Here is a 13,967-nt window from a genome sequence, read left to right on the forward strand (position 1 = left end):
CTAGCAATTATTTTTCTGTTGGACAATTCTGAGTCATGGTATCAGAGAACTAGTCAGTCAGTCAATCAACAAGTATTTAAGTGATTATTATATGCTAGGCAGTGAGCTAAGCATTGAGGATACCAAAAAAATGATAAAACTTGGTCTCTGCCTTCAAGAAGCTCACATTATAATGGGTAAAGGGAAGAAGAAGGGGAAGAGCAAGGGAACAAACATTTATCTATTTAGTGCCAGGCGCCAGGCAAGAGCATTCTACATGCTTTATCTCATTCTGTATTCCCAAGAACCTTGAGACAGGGGCTATTATGATACTCATTTTATAGTTGAGGAAACTGAGGCAGGCATACTACAAACATACTACAGAAGTGGAAGGTAATCTCACAGGGAGGGCATTCAAGAGTCAAGTCATCAAATCTCCATTTTACTGATGAAACTGAGACCCAGTGATTAAGTGATTTGTCTGAGAAGTAAGGGGCAGCTAGAGGTGGCACAGTAGATAGAGCTCTGAGCCTGTAGTCAGGAAGACCTGAGTTCAAATATGGCATCAGACACTTAATAGCTATGTGAACCTGGACAAGTCACTTCACCCTGTTTGCCCCAGTTTCCTTATCTGTAAAATGAACTGGAGAAGGTAATAGCAAATCACCCCAGGATCTTTGCCAAGAAAACCTCACATGGGGTCATGGAGAGTCAGACACAACTGAAATGACTCAACCACAACCACCACCACCATCACCAAGAAGTAAGTTTCAAGGCTAGAATTAGAACTCATGGCTTATGATTCCAAGTTCAGCACTCTTTCCACCACACCACAGCGAACAAATGGACCATTACCATGATCTTGGGGAAGCCAAACACCTACTGTGTGCAAAGCACAGACAAACTTTAGTCTTCTCATTTGTAAAAGGGAGCTGACAACATTCCCACTACTACTCTCACAAGGTTCATCATGAGAAAAACAAAACCCTATAATAAGCTATAAAAGTGGGAGTGATGAAAATGATGAATCCTATGGGAGAATACCACAGAAACCGCCTAGTCTCTGCCAGCGTGCTACCACAGACCCTCTGAGGAGAAGCAGACAGGAAGGAGAGGGAGCCCACCCACAGCCTGGGTGGCTGCCTGTCTAGGGCGGACCTTGGAGCTCTGCCAGGGTCAAGATGTGCCTTCAGGAAATGGGGATGCTAATTTCATTGGGTGCTCTGTTTCCTGGACTTTTAAGCAGTCAAGTTGGCACCACTCCTCTTGAAATTTAACACCCAGTGAGTAGTGCAATGATTAGCTGTAGAGTTGTCTGGTTCGGGGGCAGGATTCCAACTGGGTAGGGAGAGGCAGAAACACCACCCAAGCCACGCCCACCAACTACCTGGGCCAATTTCTGCAACTGAGAACTGGAAGAGGATTGATATAGTCCAGCCGCCTCCTTTACACAGGGGAGAAAGGCCCAAAATGTAGACCGGCATAGTGGATAGTGATGGACCTGGAGTCAGGGAGACCTGGGTTCAAAGCCTGCCTCAGACACTAGCTGTGTGATTCTGGGAAAGTCACTTAAACCTCTGCTTTCTTCAGTTACTTCAACTGCAAAATGAGGATGATAATAGCACCTACCTCCCAGGATGGCTGTGAAGATCAAATATGATAACACACAAAGTGTTTTATAAATCTTAAAGACTATATATAGACTATATATAAAGACTATATTATACTAGTATACTATATAAAGACTAGTTATTATTACTATTATTGTTGTTAGTTATTACTAACCAAGGCCACCCAGTAAGTTAGTGGTAGGGAGAGCTTGACTCCTTGTATTGTGTTCTTTCTGTTGTCTCACTTCTGCCAACCCATCCTGGCCTACATCTCCACCCAAAGGTCCACACCCTTGACCAAGCCAGGTGAAAGCTAGAAAGATTTAAGGTGCTATAGACTAGCAATGCTAGGAAGCTGGCCCCAGTGCCTGATGATGGATCTTGAGTTCGAAGATCCTTAGACTCTATAAGCTAGAGCCATCAAAGGTTCCCCTTCATCTGGGGATTCAAGCTTGCCCTAGAAGAGCAGAGACACCAGGGGCTCTGAGATCCCAGAGAGGCGAGTCTTCACTCACAGTCACCACCCTAGCTAGTCCTGGCCCTCACCTAGACTATTACAACTGTCTGCTGATCAGTTTCACAGCTTCCAAGTTGATATTCCTAAAGTACAGGCTTCACTATGTCACTCCTTGGCTCCAGGAGCTGTATGTAATGGCTCTCAACTGACCCCGAGATGAAATGGAAACTCCTCTGTTTGGCAATCATTCCCCTTTTACTCCTAATTTCTGTGACTGCCAAGATAAAAACTTCCTTCCCTGGCCAAGAGTCCCTCTACTAATTAGAATATAAACTCCCGAGGGCAGGGGCTGTCTCACTTTTGTCTTTGTGTACCCATCACCTACCACCCTGGCACACAGAAGGTGCTTAATGAATGCTCACTTATTGACTGATCTCCCAGTTGTAAATTTACAACCCTATGACACAATCCTAGAATGCTCGCTGTTTATGCTACTCCTTTGTGTTTTAGTATATACAGCCTTGTGTTAGCTACATCTTCATATTTATTCCTCCCTCTACTAAATGCTACTTGTTATTATTTATGTATGTATATGTTATCTGGAATGTGAACTCTTAGAACAGGAATTGTTTCATTTTTGGCTCTGTATTTCCTGAGTCTGTAGGCACTTAATATCTACTTGTTGAATGGTTGATTTCCTCTCAAAGAGTCTGTGGAACTCTACAAGGGCAGGGATTGTATCTTCTTCATGTTTCCCCTACAGCTCCAAGCACAGGCCCTTACATATAGAGGGTGCTCAGGAAATATTTGTTGCCTGGGTTCATGTGCTCAGGAGGGGAGAGTGGGAACCCAGGAGGTAAAGAGAGCTTTTTTTTTTTCCCCTCTCAGAGACCGTAGAGTTGGAAAGGCCTTTGAAGACCAATCTCTTCCAGTCCCCCTTAATTTTATAGGGGAGGAAAGTGAGGCCCAGAGAGAAGTGACTATGTCACTCCTTGGCTTGACCTCTAATTTGCTCACAGCAAATTAGAAGAAATTCTGAGACCAGAACTCAGGTTTCCCGACTTCAAGAACAGGGCTTTTTTTCCATCCCATCCTGTTGCTTCCCATTTTTTGATGATGCAGAAAAAAAAAATCACAAAATGTTTGAGCTAGAAGGAAGCTTCAGAGGCAACTAGTGGTTCAGTGGATAGAGCACTGGGCCTGGAGTCAGGAAGACCTGAGTTCAAATCCAGCCTTGAACATCTAGCTGTGTGACCCTGGACAAGTCACTTAACCTGTGATTGCCTGACAAAATAGATCCACTGGAGAAGGAAATGGCAAACCACTCCAGTATCTTTGCCAAGAAAACTCTAGATGGGGTCATGAAGAGTCAGACAGGACTGAACAATATAGAATATGAGAGCTGGAAGAGACCCTAGAACATAGAATGTTAAAGAGGGAGGGAACCACAGAGCAAGGACTGTTAGAGCTGGGAAACTTTAGAACACAGGATGTTAGAGAAGGGGGGGAACCTCCATAGAAAAACGGATGTCAGAACTAGGAAAGACTTCAGAACATAGAACGTCAGCTTTGGAAGGAACCTTGGAACACTGAATTTCAGAGCTAGAAGGACCTTAAAACACAGAATGTCAGAGTCGGGAGGGACCTCAGAACAGAGAATGTCAGAGAGAGTGGGAAGGACCCCAGAGCACGGAATTTCAGAGCCGTGACAGTTCTCAGAACACAGAATGTCAGAACTGGGAGAAAACACAGAAGATAAAATATCAGAGCTGGAGGGGGCCTTAGAGCACAGAATGTCAGAACTGGGAGGAATCTTAGAACAGAGAATGTCAGAGTTGGGAAGGGATCTTAGAGCACAGAATGTCAGAACTGGGAGGGACCTCAGAACATAGAATGTCAGAGCTGGGAGAGAACACAGAAGACAGAATGTCAGAGCTGGAGGGGGCCTTAGAGCTGGAAAGGAATTTGGAACATAAAATCTTGGCATTGAAGGCGACTTTTGAACATAAAAGGTCAGAACTAAAAGGGGCTTTAGAAATCAGCTGGTCCACCCCCTCTTATTTTACAAGAGGAAACTGAAACAACTTGTCCAAGGTTACTCTGCCAGAGTCAGGAGCTCCCTGTATCTCCCACCACCTCCAACCCCCTTTGGAACCAACTCACTTAGCTCTAAGGGACCTCTGTGTTTGCAGATCTGGAAGGAAACCAGGCTTAAAGGGTGGAGGAGCCTGCTCAAGTCCAGGGAGGCCAGGAGTGCCAGGAATCCGGGCTGTCCCTAAAGAAGAGCTGAGCCCTTAGAGCTGGCAAAGGACTACAGTCCACACAGCATTTGGCTCTTCCTGAATCTTCAGCCCAGTCACTCACTGGCTGCAGGAGGGCACTCTACTTCCTCTCCAGATTTTAAAAAATAAACTCACAGAATTCCAGTCACAGAGGAGGAAGGGACTTCAGAAGTCAATTAGTCTAATTTGTACCTGAACAGAAATCTCCTTTAGAACATCTCAGACTGTCACTTGCTTGAAGACCACTTGAGAAGCTCCTTATCTACTGTCAGAGCTGTAACTAACAATTTTTGAACCTGAGGCAAGCAAGAGTGGTGGGTAGGAGCAGAGGGTTACCTGAGATGTGGCCATGGGGGTATATGAAGCCCGACCTAGGATAGGACAAGGCTTCTAAGCTGTTGATGGGGGACAAAACCTCCCCTAGAAAAAGACTGCTACTGCTTGCAAGGGAGTGGGGTGAGGAGGGCAGGGGAAGAAACACCTATGAGACAGGACTGTCAGGTACCCTAATTATCCTGGGGGCAAGGCTCTGGTTGCCCAGACCTGATTATGGTTCTGCCATCCATTTCACTTGTGGATGGTTGTGAGAAAATGTTTCCTCAGAACAAGCTAAAATCCATCTCCTTATAATACTCAACCACTGTTCTTGGCTCTGTACTCAGAGCCAAGAACAACACTATCCTTATAACAATACCCATTCAAGAACTTTAAGATAGCTACTCTATCTCCCCTTAGTCTTCTCTTCTCAAGGCTGAACACTCCCATTTTTTCAAGTGATCCTTGTATGCCATGGTTCCCTTTCCTTCACCAACCTTGTTGCCCTCTCTGGGACCTCATCTAATATGTCAATGTCTTCCTAAAATGTCCTAGGGCCCTGAATCAAATGCAGTACTTCACATGGGGTCTATCTAGGGCAGAGGACTACAGGGCTATCACCTCCTTTGCTCTGCTTCTCAATTTAGCCTACAGTGGATGGCACTGGCTTTTTTTTGGCTTCTGAGTCACCCTCCTAATTCATGCTGTGCTTCAAATTAACTAAAGCTCTTAGATCTTTTCCACACAAACTTTTGTCTAGCCATGTCTACCCCATGTAATTGACTTTTTGGATATAAGTGTAGGATTTTACATTTATCCCTACTAAATTTTATCTGTCTAGTCAATGTAGATCAATCATTCTTTATCCTGAGCTCAACCCTCACTTATACATAGTGTCACAGATTTAGAGTTGTATGTCCGTTAAGGCCATCCACTGTATTAGCTATGCTTTTAAGTCTTGGGTCATTTGCAAATCTGTATATACCATCTAAACCTTCACCCAATCCACTGATAAAAATGCACAGAATTTGCGACAAATCCCTGGGGCAACTACTCTGTGAGAGACATCCTTTCAACAAGACACTGATCCATTAGTTACCTTTGGGTCTGGTCATTTAACCAGTTTTCAATTCACCAAAGTTATCATCTAGCCCACATTTCTCTATCTTATCCACTTGGATACAAAGCCTTGTGGAAATCTAGGTATATCATGCCTGTGGTATTTCTCCAGTCTCCTACACTATCTACCTTACACTATTTATCAAAAAATAAATTGTTAGTCAGGCACAACTCTTCCTCACTGAAGTCATACTAACTCTTAGTGATCACTGCTTCCCTTTCCAAATACTCCTAAACCATCCCTTTAATGATTTATTCTAGAATTTTACCAGGAATCAAAGTCAAGTTGCTTGACCTATAATTGAGAGACGTGAACCTCAGCTTTTTTGAAAGCCAGGACAACTTTTATCCAACTCTAATACTGTTGTACTTTTCCCAATTTTTATCATATTTCAAAGACCATAAGCAGCCATCACATTCATTCATTCATCAGTTAGCCATCACAAATCATACAGCTTACATTAGTCTAAGGGGCCCCTTCTATGACACATGAGGATCACTCATCTTAGGGGAAAGACTGAGGCAGAGCTTTTCCCTGTATTTTAGCCAGTACTTTTTTTTTTTTAAGTCAGCTATGGTACAGAGGAAAGAACAATGGATTTAGATCTATGTTCAAATCCCAGCTCTAGCATTCATCAACTGGACAACTTTTGTAAGTCACAACTTTCTTGGGTTTCAGCTTTCTCATCTGTAAAATGAAGATGATAATAGCTGTAGTAATATTAATATATTAATGTAGTAAATATTAATTTAACTGGTGGTACTCTAAATGGGAAATATTTGTCCAATGAACAATCAGAAGACATGAGGAAGTTGTAAGTAAAGGGAAGGATGACTGATAGGTTTTCCTCAGGGAGGCAAATAAAGGAGTTAATTTCATTGGACATTCAAAGTTAATAAGAAATGTCATTTCATGGGATATTTGGTCATCTTACCTTGCAGGGCTCATAACAATGGTACACACATAGGCCACCATGAAAATAACTGTATCTTATGTGCCCACATCCATATCAGAGGATAAAAAAATAAAGAAACATTAAGAAAACTCAAAATCCTTGAAACCAAGTAAAATCATCTTAAATGATTTCTTCAATTAAAGGTTGACCCTGGGGACAATAGTAGAAAAGTTTTGAAAACAAAGTTCAGGAAAAAAAATCAAAGACGTCAATAGTTTATAGATACCTTAGGCCTCTCATAGCTGTATAATAGCACACATTCTAATTAGTTAAGACTGAAGATCATAAACAACATCAAATTAGAAAAAAAAATTGCACTAGTCCATACAGCTACCTGAGTTCTAACCTCATTTATTCAAACAAGTTGTTGGCTGTGATGAAAAGAGAAATGGATAAAAGTAAAGACACTGATCCTGATTATCACCATTTCTTAGAGAGTATAAAGCTGTCACAACAATGAGGCCAAATGAATCTAGAAGCTGCTTTAGTCAGTCAGCACATACAAGCAAAGATGTGGCCACTAAGGGAGAATACAGTCTCACTTGCAAAATGTCATAGAGGAAGATGGTTCAAAATTATGTCTACAGTAATGTCTTACAAAACAGAAAGAGGCAGGATAGGAAAAAATGAGACTAAAGAAAGTTTGGCATGAGGCTCCAAAAAAATCAAAACATCCCCAAGAGCATTTTTAAGTGAAACTAAAAGAACAACAAATAATTCCAAAGTGGAACATATTTGGCAGTGTTTCTATAGCTATTTTTATCACTGATGACAAGGGAAGCACCTTATTTTGATTAATACCTCGGTACCCAGTGTTATCTGGGGAAGTGGAAATGTCACTTAAGATCAGGAGGGAAAAGAGGCTTTTGTTTTGTTTAGTTGTTTTTCAGTCGCGTCCAACTCTTTGTGACCCCTTTTGGGGTTTTCTTGGCAAAGATACTGGAGTGGTTTGCTATATCCTTCTCTAGCTCATTTTATAGATGAGGAACTGAGGCAAACAGGGTGAAGTGTCACACAGCTAGTAAGTGTCTGAGGCCAGATTTGAACTCAGGAAGACAAGTCTTCCTGACTCCAGGTCCAGCACTCTATCCACTGCACCATCTAGCTGCCCTTGGAAGAGAGGCTAGACCTAACCAATAATACATAGGCTAAACTTGTCTAGAGGTAACAAAATTTAAAGGTACTCGGGGATCAATTTTCAAGGTATCTGAAAGGGAAGATTTTTTAAAAATAGAAAAGATTATAGATTATTTATTATAGTCTGTGTAATAGACCCTTTCAAGTAAGTGAGAAACATAAGCAATCACTGAGCCATGTCCCTACTTTTTTCTCTATTAAAAATGGCCCATAACACATATAGTTGTGAAAACATGAGAACAGGCAGACTTGCACAGATGGTTTTCCAGAAAAGATTACATCCTCAGTCACCCTCCTTCCAGAGAGGTATAGAAAATACAAGAGCCCACTGTGTTTACTATATTACAAGGAAGCATTTGGTTCAACAGACCAAAACAGCTTCTCTATATACAATGTGGCCCAAAAGTCTTAGGACAGTTTTTTATTATTAAAACCTTAAAAATGCCCAAAGATTTTTGGGACACTCTGTATATGTCATGATCATATGATTCTTTGAAAGAAGCAGTCACGCAGAAGATCAATAACTATCTGATTCTAAGTATCAGTCCAGGAATAAAACAGGGAGATGGATGCTCACCAAAAGTATTGGCTAGTGTTATGGCGGATGCCCTCTGTAGAATCCAAATAGAAGACAGATTTCCTACATATGAGATTCTTTGATTGCTCTAGCTGGTAGATGTTGGTGCACCAGACTCCTTAATCCTCTGGGATCTTCTTGGCTCGGTCCATAGAACCTCAAAAAATGACCAGCCTTGCAAACCACAGAAGGACAGCCAGTCAATGAAGAAGGCATATTGCTCAGATTATGACATGCTGCTGATGGGCAGGCAATATCTATCAGTACACAGATTTTGGACAGGTAGAGCAGTAAGACAATGGTCTGGGCCCAAAATGGAATAGGAGGAGAATAAGTCAGCTTGCATTTGGGACAGTGCATAGTACTTTTGATGGTCACTCCTGACCCCCTATTCCTCCAATACTAATGTCCACCTTTTCAATACCAATACCCTAACATGATGCCGAATGAACGCAAATCATGAAATACCACAGTTTCTAAATTATGGATAGCCCAGAAGGGCAATGAAAAGATACCTGGTGTTTGTAAGTAGCATGATGGGGTATGGTACCAGTGATGGCTTGCATGCAAGTTATATGTAAGGCATCATCAAGGTTGTATGTCTGGAAAAGGAGGGCTAGGGGCAGCTAGTTGGCGCAGTGGATAGAGCTCTGGCCTTGGAGTCCGGAGGACGTGAGTTCAAATCTGGCCTCAGACACTTGACACTTACTAGCTGTGTGACCCTGGGCAAGCTACTTAACCCCCACTGCCTCACCAAAAAGCAAAAAAAAAGAAAAAAGAAAAGAAAAGGAGGGCTAGTCATAATGGAATAGTGATGAATAACGTATGGATAACCCATATGTGGTAGGTGGCACAGTGGATAGAGTGCTGGGCCTAGGTCAGGAAGGCATAAGTTCAAATCTGGCTTCAAACGCTGACTAGTTGTGTGACCCTGGGCAAGTCACTTAACCCTGTTTGCCTCAGTTTCCTCATCTGAACTGGTACCATTAATTATTTATTCAAAGACCCCAAAGATGGCCTTTAGTGCTTTGGGTTGATTCTTTATGGATTATTTTTTTTTGAAGGGGATGGACAAGAGTTAGGATAAAGAGGCATGAATGAGTAGAGATTTATATCCATGCAATACCCACACTGATGAGATGGTGAATTCATGGAGAGGCAGTATAGAGTGGCAGACAGACTACTGGGCTCAGAGTCAGTAAGACCTGGGTTCAAACTTAGTCTCAGATACTTACTAGTTGTGTGGCCCTGGCTAAGTCTCTAAACCTCTCTGGGCCTCAATTTCCTCATCCATAAAATAAAGGGGCTGCTAAGGTCTCTTCTGGCTCTAAATCTATGATCCTATGATGTTCCTTACCTCATAGTTATTCCTCATAGCTACTGAAAGGATCAAGAGGGATAAAGTATGATATGGAAGATATACTGGGATGGATAGCCTTTGGGGAATGGCAAAGTTCTTTCAAATACTTCAAAACTTCAAAGACTAAACTTCTCTCTGAAACAAAGGCCCATTAAAAAAAAAACCCAAACATCTATATTCTATCAATGATGTTGTACAGCTATAAGCCATAAAATTGGACAATCATTTATTAAGTGACTGCAACGTGCCATCTCTGAAGAAATGAGGTTGAGTGTCACTTAAGGGCAATGAAGAGGTAAGCAGTGAGCCTGAGCAGGTGGGAATATGGAGAAAAAGAAGCATTATTCAGGAGCAATGGATATGAAGTATGTCATCAGAGATACAGATGACTAGAAAAAAGATGGCCCGGTTATATAGCCACGGAGGGCGTTAGTTTCTATTGACCTGGCATGCTCTTTTGTTGTCCACACAATGTCAGTTGATCTAGGAAGGATCCCAGAATGGTGAGTAGACCCACTCTGAAGGATTTACAGGAGGACCTAGACACGAGTGACAGAGGATTGGCAGAAGGGTTGCTATATATGTATCAATGGAGGGAACTCCCACATTGATAAGATCTCAAATCCACTGATCTATCAAGAGTCTTCTTCCAATGCCTCATCATGGCTTGGAGGTAACACTGGCTCTGGAAGGCTATGCCATTGAATTACAAGGTCTAGAATGCCTTATCACACTGAAAAGGCTCTGAGTAGCTTTGGCCTGGGCCAAACTATGTGCAGCTCGGTGGCACAATGGATAGAGTGCCAGGCCTGGAGTCAGGAAGACTTGTGTTTAACTCTGGCCTCAGACACTTACTAACTGTGTGACCTTGGGCAAGTCACTTAACTGTTTGCCTCAGTTTCCTCTTCCGTAAAATGAGCTGGAGAAAGGAAATGGCAAACCACTCCAGCACCTTTGCCAAGGAAATCTCAAAAAAAGAGTCATGAAGAATCAGATGTTCCTAGCCAGATAACTCATAAAGGACTATTTCCAAATGTGTATAAGCTACAATCTTTCTTGGCAGAGGGACCCCCCCACTTTGATGAAATTATAGATCCTTCCCTGAAATAATAATTATTATTAATTTTCAATATTATCATTTTTCTCACTCTAGACTGGCAAACTCACGCATGTAAGGGAGAATACAACACTACCATATTTCTCTATTACAGGCAAGGAGGATCATGGGATCATAGTTTTAGAGACAGAAGGAACCTGAGAAGTCACCTTGTTCAACTTGCTCATTTTATAAATGAGGAAACTGAGGCCCAAAGAAGTTAAGTTACTTGGCCAAGGTAATACAGATAGTAAATAGCAAGATTTAGATCTTGGTCCTCTAACTTTAAATCCAACATTCTTAACACTATACTACACTGCCTGTACCCAAGTGCAAGAAACTTAGTTAAACTGAGGTCAAAGTGGCTCACTTAATCCCATGGTCAGATCTTGGCCATGGAATCGTCACCCATTTTAGAAGCAGGTTGGGTAATTTTCATGAACTCTTAAATTATTAAAATATCAAAGCTATAAATTTCCCCCATAAATTAAAGTTTTCCATCTATATTAGGTTTAGTGCTACATGGCATTTTCTGCTGCCTATAAAGAGAGTGTAAACTCCTTATTCTGGTACTCAAGACCCACAACAATTGGGACCCAAAGAACATCTCTCCAGTCTTATCTCTCCCTGTTCCCCAGGCTGGACAATTTACTGAACCACATTCTTATCCTGTTCTTTCTCCTCCCTGTTTTTGTGCATGCTAAGGTCTTACAGTGTAGAGGAATGGAATGAAGGCAATGGATTCAGAGTCAGAAGACTTGAGTTCAAATCCCACTTGTAATACTTGTTACTGAAACTGGACAAGTCATTTTCTCTTCCCTGGGTCTCAGCTCTTTCCCTCTTTAAAATGAAATGCTTGAACTGAGGTCTCTTCCAATTCTCTGATCCTAGAATAATCTAGAATAATCACACTGAAGTCCCATCCTTAGAGGCCCAACTCAGAGGTTAAGTCCAACAGGAAGCCTATCCTGACAACAGGCCCCACCCTCCCAAGCGAGGGTGGGATCTCTCCCTCCTTGGATTTACCACAGCACTTTATCAGGATCTCTCCTTTCCACTCATTTCCTTCTCCTTTTATCACTATAATTTCTATATATATATCTTTTCCCCTTCTAGAAATTGTGAGCTCTCTGACAAAAGGACTAATGTTATCAACATAAAGCCCTTGCATACACCAAATAAGTGTTTATTGAATGACTAAGACCCCAGTTTGCCCCCCACCCCACCTCTGTGGCTAGATATGACTAAGAGAAGCTAGGAACCTTGTAGGACAATATCACATCCTTTTATGGCATGCAGTTACCTGCAAAGGAGTCCTACAAGTTATGTAGAGACATACTCTGGAACTCCCTTCATTCACCCCCCTCTTAATTCCTCTGTAGTCTCTCTCTCTCTCACACACACACACACACACACTCACTCACACACACACTCACACACTACAGCTGTTCCAACTCTTCTTCCTGTCTGCATAGGAAGGCAGATGGAAAAGAGTGGGGCCAATATCCAGCTGCCCTGAATATGAATTGTCCAGTTCAAGCACAAAAGGCATTTTATGCATTTGGTCTGGCAAGACTCTCCAGTCCATATATAGAAACACAGAATCTCAGAGTTCACATGTTTATAGCTTTAGAATGTACCTTCCTCATAATGACCCTGTAAGGCTGGTAATAATAACACTATAGTCCAAGATGTGGTGGCTGAAGCTCAGCAAGGTTAAGTGATTTGCCCATAGTAACACAGTAAGTGTTGGTGTTAGGTTTTGAACCCAAGTGATCATGGGAGGGACCTCATTGATTATGTAAGATAACCAGTGCCTGAAGCAAGAGCCAACTTCACAACATACCTGATTAGCAGTCATCAGACTCTGCTTGACACCTCCTGGGGCGAGGTCTCACTATCTCACTACAGGCCCATTCTATTGTTGGCCAGCCCTTCATGGGACCATTTCTGCCCACAGGTCCTATTGTGCCCATTGTGACCAAGCAGAACAAGCCTATTCCTTCTTCCGCATGGCAGTTCTTCAAATAATGGAAGATAGCTTTCTTGTCTCCTCTAAATCCTTTCTTCTCAATCAACAAGCTTCTATTAATTGTCTACCGTGTGGCAGAAAGCACTGTGCTAGGTGCTTTGGGGATACAAAGACAAAAATGAAAGTTACTGCCCTCAAGGACTATAATATAAAAAAGTAATTCATATACAGGTATGTATATATTATACACACACACACACACACACACACACACACACACACAAATTACATAAAAAATATTAGTCCTGGAGTCAGATGACCTTGCTTCAAATCTCGTCTCTGGAATTTACTACCTGTGTGGGCAAGTCACTTAACTTACTGGCTCTCAGTTTCTTATGCTGTAAAATGAGGGAGCTAGACAAATGACCTCCAAGATTCCTCCTAGCTGGAGATCTACGACCTAACATCCCAAAACACAAAATTTGTACAAAGCAGTTCCTTTAATGGATCTTTCCCTGGCATGATCTCCAGACCCTTCACCATCCTAGTCATCTTCAAGCTTTTCAATAGCCCAAAATGTGTGCCCAGAATGAGAGGTACTCCAGGTGGGTTCTGACCAGGGAAGAAGGGACTATAGCTTCCTACCAATGACTAACACTATCCCACTTTCTACTATGCTTCCATTCTAGTCTACTCATTCCTCAGAAGCCCACTCATTTCTATTCATCTCAAAGTCCCTTCTCTTATCATATATTAAGTCTTTGCTTTGTTTCCATTATTAATCCCAACTTTCTTATTACATCCAGTCCTCCAACCCACAATGCCTCAGATTATAATTTACCCTTCTGCTACCCAACATCCACCCAATTCAGTCTGTCCCATTACTTTAGCTAATGGGACAAAAACACATAAAACTTCCTCAGTTTCCATTGGATCTTACTATACTTTTAACTCTTTCCTGCCCAGGTCCCTTGGAGACAGACCAAATGGTGGAAAGAGCACTGGAATCAGAAGACTTGTGTCTAAATTCCAGCTTTGCTCCTTACTACTTGGGCAAATAATGAAACTTCTTTGAGCGTCAGTATCCTCATTTATAAAATGAAGAAA

The sequence above is a fragment of the Phascolarctos cinereus genome, unplaced genomic scaffold, assembly GCF_003287225.1.
Source record: "Phascolarctos cinereus isolate Bilbo 61053 unplaced genomic scaffold, phaCin_HiC Scaffold_726;HRSCAF=1367, whole genome shotgun sequence".
In the NCBI taxonomy this organism is placed as follows: Eukaryota; Metazoa; Chordata; class Mammalia; order Diprotodontia; family Phascolarctidae; genus Phascolarctos; species Phascolarctos cinereus.